The following is a 6,464-nucleotide window of genomic DNA, read 5'->3' as shown; positions in this document are numbered from 1 at the left end:
TTTGACTAAGTTTGTAACTAAAGAAAATGCATTTTACTGCAAAAGTGCAGTGTGAATATTGAGTGCTGAAAAAGTGCTAAAGAAGCGGAAACTGAAAAACTAAAAAAAAGCAAAACACAATGTACAAGAAGCTAGTGTGTGTGATGCTAACTAATGTTTTGCTTCATTTAGCTTAAAGCTAAAAGAGGCAAAACCTAATTAGAAGCCAAAAGTAGTAAAATGCCATGCAGGTGTGAGTTTTCTCCCACTACTCCAGATACATGCATGTTAGGGTAACTAGCAGCTCTAATTTAGCTTTCAGTGTAAGTGTGTTTGAATACTTGTTTGTTTGTCTCTGCGTGGCCCTGGGATAGACTGTTGACCTGCCAGAGGTGTAACCCACCTCTTATACCTGGAGATAGGTGACACTCCAAGAATCAACAGGGTATAGAAAATGAATGGTTGAATGGATGCTTTGAAAACCTCATGAGCTTGTTTTCTTTTTACAGCATTTGGCTGAACGTAGGCATTACACAAAGGAGTAATAAACTGTTCTTTTTAAAGAATTTGGGTTGTTTTAATGCAGATTAAATCTTAAAAAGTAGCCAAAGGGGCTATGGAAGCAAATGTTTTATTAAAATGCTCCAATAGGTTATGAAAGACAAACATCTTTCCCAGAATCTTTTTTGTTTTTCTGGTTTCACTTTTTTACCTTAAAATGATAGTTTGTGTCTTTTGAAGTGAGGATCTATGGAAATGTTATGAATAATCAATATCTTGTCTAGTGTAGATAGCTCTTTGAGGGGCCTCAGTTTGGTCCAGCAGCGTTTGACTCTGTCCAGATTGATGAGCTAACAGCTAGTCCAAATGGAACCAAACTCAAAGTAGATTTCTGCCGTCCTGAAACAGCTCTTAATTCTGACATTTTGCCCAGTGAGGATAAAGTACACATTCTGCACAGAGCTTGAAGAAAAACAAGATATTTACTTACAGACAACATGCAAACAGGCCCAGAATGCAGGGTTTATGTAAAGGTCATTCTCTGATAACACGTGTAACAAGAGGAGAAGTAACCACGGCCTCCACAGTGGGACTTCGCCTGCATGTGGGAACAAATGATACAAACTAAACCATGGTAGTATGCAGGGAAAAAAAGGATACACGAGACGATTCGCCTCCGTGTGCACATGCTCTTGTGAAATCAGATGTTTCAATGTGTGCTCAAGCTGATAGCTGAGACGTTACTGAGGAGAAGGCATTTTGCAAGGAGTGGGATGGTGTTGTGTTGCTGAATAAGATGGTTGTGACATAATAAAGAAGCAATGCAAAACGCTATTATTTTGAACCATGCGTGGCTGAAACTTGCCACATATGCTTGGTTCACAACTAGCAGTGTGGGTTGTCAACACACACACGGAACGGGGAGCGGTTGCAAGGCAAGCTGGGAAATATCAGAAAGTTCTCTGTAATTCAGTGCATTTTCATGTCAGACTACAGTGTAGTTCAGGGCTGTTCAACTTCAGTTGCACATGGGCCATATCTAAAAGTTTACTGGGGGTTTAAGGGTCACGGGCAGTAATTTGTTAAACCTTTTCCTTAACCCCAGCTTCATCAAGGACAGTAAGTGTTTAGTTGTTTTTGTTTGGTTGATGTCCAATTTACTCACAGGGATGTTGGCTCAGACTTAGTGAAAAAAATGCAAGCAGCTCTGAACTTTACCTCATTGGTTTTGAGATTCTTCTGCAAAAGAAGAGACACGATTTAACTTATATTGTCTCTTCACACTGTATTCTTCAGTCACAGCTGTACCGTCATTGAACACTGGTTGCTGTTGGCAAAGTAAGCAAAAGTACTTTTCAGTCCTTTCGTTCTGAAATGGTCAAAGTTCTGAATCTGCTTTCCTTTTTTTTGGCTTTCAAAGAGACATCTTGTTGGTTGCAGTGAGTTTAGCAATCAGAACCTGCTTACAGGAGCACGTGTTTGTCCACCCCACCCGTCTCCATTGTCCCGGGTTTACCAAAGATCGTCTGTTTGACAGAGGCCGACTTCTACTAGCTGAACATGACGCTCAAGATATGGAAGGCACCGAACTCTTATTGTCTGAAAGAACTTTTTTATGGCTCTTTATCTACTGACGGATCTGGTTTTTGATCCCACTGGATATATTGCTGGCAATCTTAAATCCTTACTATGTTTTCCGGCTCCCACTGTAACCATACTGACTTTTTCAGGTGATGTAAATCCACAAGGATTGATAAATCTAACAGGAGAAAGGCAACACTGGATGTAGAAATACACTTGGGACTATCAGAAAGAGAAGGTAAATGAGAATCTGATTACGAGGAAGTAAAAAAACATGCAACACAGAGGTGAGAGTGGTAACTAACTAAACACAGGTGTGGTGCAATCAGCAAAACTGAAACCACGGCTGCAGAACAAGAGCAGGAGGCCAAACTCAACCAGATGCACAAGTTAAAAACACTTTAAGAATCAAACCCTAAATACAAAAACATTCAAATCCAAAAGACAAAATACAGCCAGGAGCTGGTGCCTATGTCCAGCAGTCAGTGTGCGGGAGGTGACGAACATCCTGGACAGGTTTTAAGTCCATCACAGGGACACATAGAGACAAACAACCATTCATACTCTTACCTAGGGACAATTTAGAGGTGTCAATTACCCTAACATGCATGGTTTTAGTGAGTGGGAGGAAACCAGAGTACCCAGAGAAACCCCACATGGGGTTTGAAAGGCCCCAGACAGAAAGTTGAACGCGTGACTGCTCTAACCACATGAACTTTTTCAGCATGCATCTTTTTTTTTTTTTTTACTCTTTACAGCAGAAATAGAAATGAATAAAACAGACTTCTCAAGACTGGGCAAATTTGGATGTTGCCTCCTGTCTTTTAAGGTAATGTTTGAAGGAGAGGAAAACAAAGACATAATTAAATCAACACTGATTTTCAGAAGCTCTGCCACCATTAATATTATTTCTCTGGAAGATAAAAACACTGTTGTTTTTGGTGCCTAGACTTACACCATTTTTCTACTGCTCTTTGTTCGCACTGCTACAGAGCCCCGAGGCACTGACACAAAAATGCAGGGCCACCATTTAGTGTTAACTCTCACTTGTGACCTCTGACTTCCTGCCATTATTGGCAGCGATGTAACTGTCTTCAATAAATCTAGCTTGTGTCCTCGCAGTCTAATGGCCAAACGAGGAGCTTAGCATTCTTGTGAGTGTGGGAGTCAGAGAAAGGGGGCATCCATGATGATTTAACTTCTCCTCCTGTCTGCGTGGCTTTGTCTGCGGGATGTGTTGCTCACAGGAAACAGTTTGGACAGTTTGGATAGCTGACCCCTGGCTTATATCACGGTCTGATCTGTGGGACAACAAAAAAGTGAATTTGGAATGGTATTCTGTTTGATGGAGATTAAACAGCAACCATACCGAGGAGTTTAAAGACAAAATACTTGTTAAGTTGAAAACATGTCACAAGAAAAAGAATTCTGAACAGGATGTTGAGCTTGGACTGCAGTGAGAGTTTGGTCATTTATTTCACATTTCATTCAGTTTCCCATGAAAGTAGGCCATGGATCATCTTCCTGCTGCAAGTCTTCAACTTTGGAGAGCATGCTGACAGCTCAAACACACACAATGTGCACTCACGTTAACCTCAGGGTGAACGCATGTGAGGAGCTCTTCTTAGTGTATTGACATGAGAAGGCAGTGAGCAAGAACAAGAGAGGGGAAAAAAAGAGGAAATACAAAATGACATGTCTGATTTCTGAGCTGCAAATCTGGTTCTTTAAATAAGCATTTTGTTGAACAAACCTGAAACTGAAAGGAGACTTTCTGTCGCAGTCCCTAAGTTGCTTTTTAAATAATAATACAAGGACTTGGATCTTGTAAGTTGCAGGTTGCATCTATTTATTGCCATAAGTAGACGGGTCAAAACATGTCAATTACACCGTACAAACACTTACAAGTCATTATGACTGGCTTAAATTCAAATGGGATTTTATCACGCGTTGTCCTGCCTTGTAAAATGAAGTTTATCAGTTTCAATCAACATTCCTGTGTGTGTCTTTCTCACATGCTCTTTAATCTGATAAAGTCAGATAAAACCAGATTAAAAAAAGGGATTTAGATGGTTCAAATTACCCAGTTTCTTTTAAAAACACTTTCTCCAGGCTCTAAAATCAGGATTTTTGAGACCACCAGTGCAGATCTATTCTGAGAATAAAGCTGTAGAAGGTACATGTCATTTCTGCTCATAAACTCTCGGGATCCATAAATAAGGTTCTATTACAAAAGTAAACATAAAGCAAGTCTCAGCTTATTATGAGGCAATCTATAGGAGGAAATTTGATTTAAAACATAAAAAAACAAAACTTAATAAGAGGAAAAAAATGGGATAAACAAAATTCAGTCAGCACATGAAGAATATATTAAGCATGTTTACTGTGACTCCTTCATTCCAAGTATTAGTCACATCCTAAGCAGATGAGGTTGCCAAGAGTACATTTTTCATTAAACGTCCTAAATATTATTTAGTTTTCTGAAACCTAACACAAAAGTTCAGATCTTTAGAAGTGAGGATTTGAGAAAAGTTTATAAACAGTAAATATCTTATCTGTTGCAGATAACCTTTTAAACAGCCTCAGTGAGTGGGTTTAAAGTTTATTTCTGACTGGATTGACAAGCTAACAGGCTAAAGTGAATTTCTGCTGTCTTAAAACTATTTTAATCTCCACAATTTCAGAGCAGCTCACATGAACTTTTTTTTGTATAAACCTATATATTGCTATCAATTTCATATTACATAGTTATTTATATAGAACTCTAAAATTATTTGCAAGCACAAATAGCAGCAGCTAGTTGTGGTATTTCTGGTAAAATTATTGAACATGTTTCTACAGGAATAACCATCTATCCATCTTCTACTGCTTATCCATGGTAGAGTTGCATAGAGAACTGCTACAGGAGAGGAACCCAGACCTCCCTCTCCCCAGGGGCTCTCTCCAGCTCCTCCTGAGGGATCCCAAGGCGTTCCAAGGCCAGAGAGGATACATAATCAGAGGATACATAATCCCTGCAGCGAATTCTGGGTCTGCCCCGAGGTCTCTTTCCAGTGGGACGTGCCCGACAAACCTCCAAAGGGAGGCGTCCAGGAGGCACCTCAGCTGACTCCTGTTGATGCAAAGGAGCAGCGGCTCTACTATGATCTCCAACCAGGTGACAGAGCTCCTCACCTTGTCTCTAAGGCTGAGCGACATTACAAAGGTAGCTCATTTCAGCCGCTTGTATCCAGGATCTCGTTCTTTCGATCATGATCCGAACCTCATGACCATAGGTGAGGGTTGGAATGTATTAGTAAATCGAAAGTTTTCAAATAACCATGTAATGTGAAATTGGTGGCAGTGTAATGGTTTATAAAATAGGGTTCACATAAACCACTATGTAATGTTTGAGATTAGAGCTGAGTCTAAGTTGCCAAAACTCCACTTTGGTTTTGGCACAACTCCTGGCTCAATAATCGCACTCTATTTCTCCAAACTGAGGCCATTTAGCTTTATAAATGTTCATAACTCTTCCACAAAACCCTTCTTTATAAAACAAATGAACTGTCCCATTAAAAACAATTTACTTGATATGCACATGTCCCAAATACTTAGACACTAATACACAGGAAATAAGTTTTGTATTCTCAAAAACCCACTTTCTCTGAAACAAAACATATACAGAAATTAAACTCTGTAAATACACTTTTTAATTTATCTCTAGAAGTAAATAAACTTGCTCCTCTGCACAAAAGAATTTGTTAAATGTCTCACCCATTAAAAGAAGCCGAAATAGAAGCTTATTCATTCAATCACCCTTGAGGTATTTCAAAATTAAATGCAGTGTTCATTTTCATACTTCAAGGTAAACACAATGTGACTACAAGACTTTAGATACCAGTTTCTTTAATTAGTGTTTTATGACATGTTATAGTCTGCCTGGTGTTAAAACTAAAGTAAACATAAACGAGATCTACCTCCTGGAGGCACTTCATAGAAAATCAGTTTAATTAAATGTGTTGCGAAATGCTACTTTTAACTTTAGTTCATAAATAGCAGTATTGTAATCAGTGGACAGGCAGCAAAACGCAGCACGCTATCCTGCTATGATAAGACGCTGTTTTAAATGTGGCATTCTTTGCGGGTTTTATGTTGATATACCTTGTCATGCTAGGTTGAGAAGTTGACGAGTAATCACAGTTATACTATCAAACACAAACCAAAATGTGCTTTATGCCGTCTTCCATCTCAGTAATTACATGTTAATGGGTCTACAGCACTCAAAGCATCAGATGCATCAGAACAGGTTCCTACTGCCAGGTGGAAAAACACGAACACCTTTTCAAAATTGCAGACTCGAGGAGAGCAAGGGAAGTATTTTTTCTCTGCGACGCACAAAGAAAACAGGAAAGAAGTGACTG

The sequence above is a fragment of the Kryptolebias marmoratus genome, linkage group LG2, assembly GCF_001649575.2.
Source record: "Kryptolebias marmoratus isolate JLee-2015 linkage group LG2, ASM164957v2, whole genome shotgun sequence".
Classification (NCBI taxonomy): Eukaryota; Metazoa; Chordata; class Actinopteri; order Cyprinodontiformes; family Rivulidae; genus Kryptolebias; species Kryptolebias marmoratus.
The sequence above is the reverse complement of the archived record's forward strand: the minus strand, read 5'-3'. Positions refer to the sequence as shown.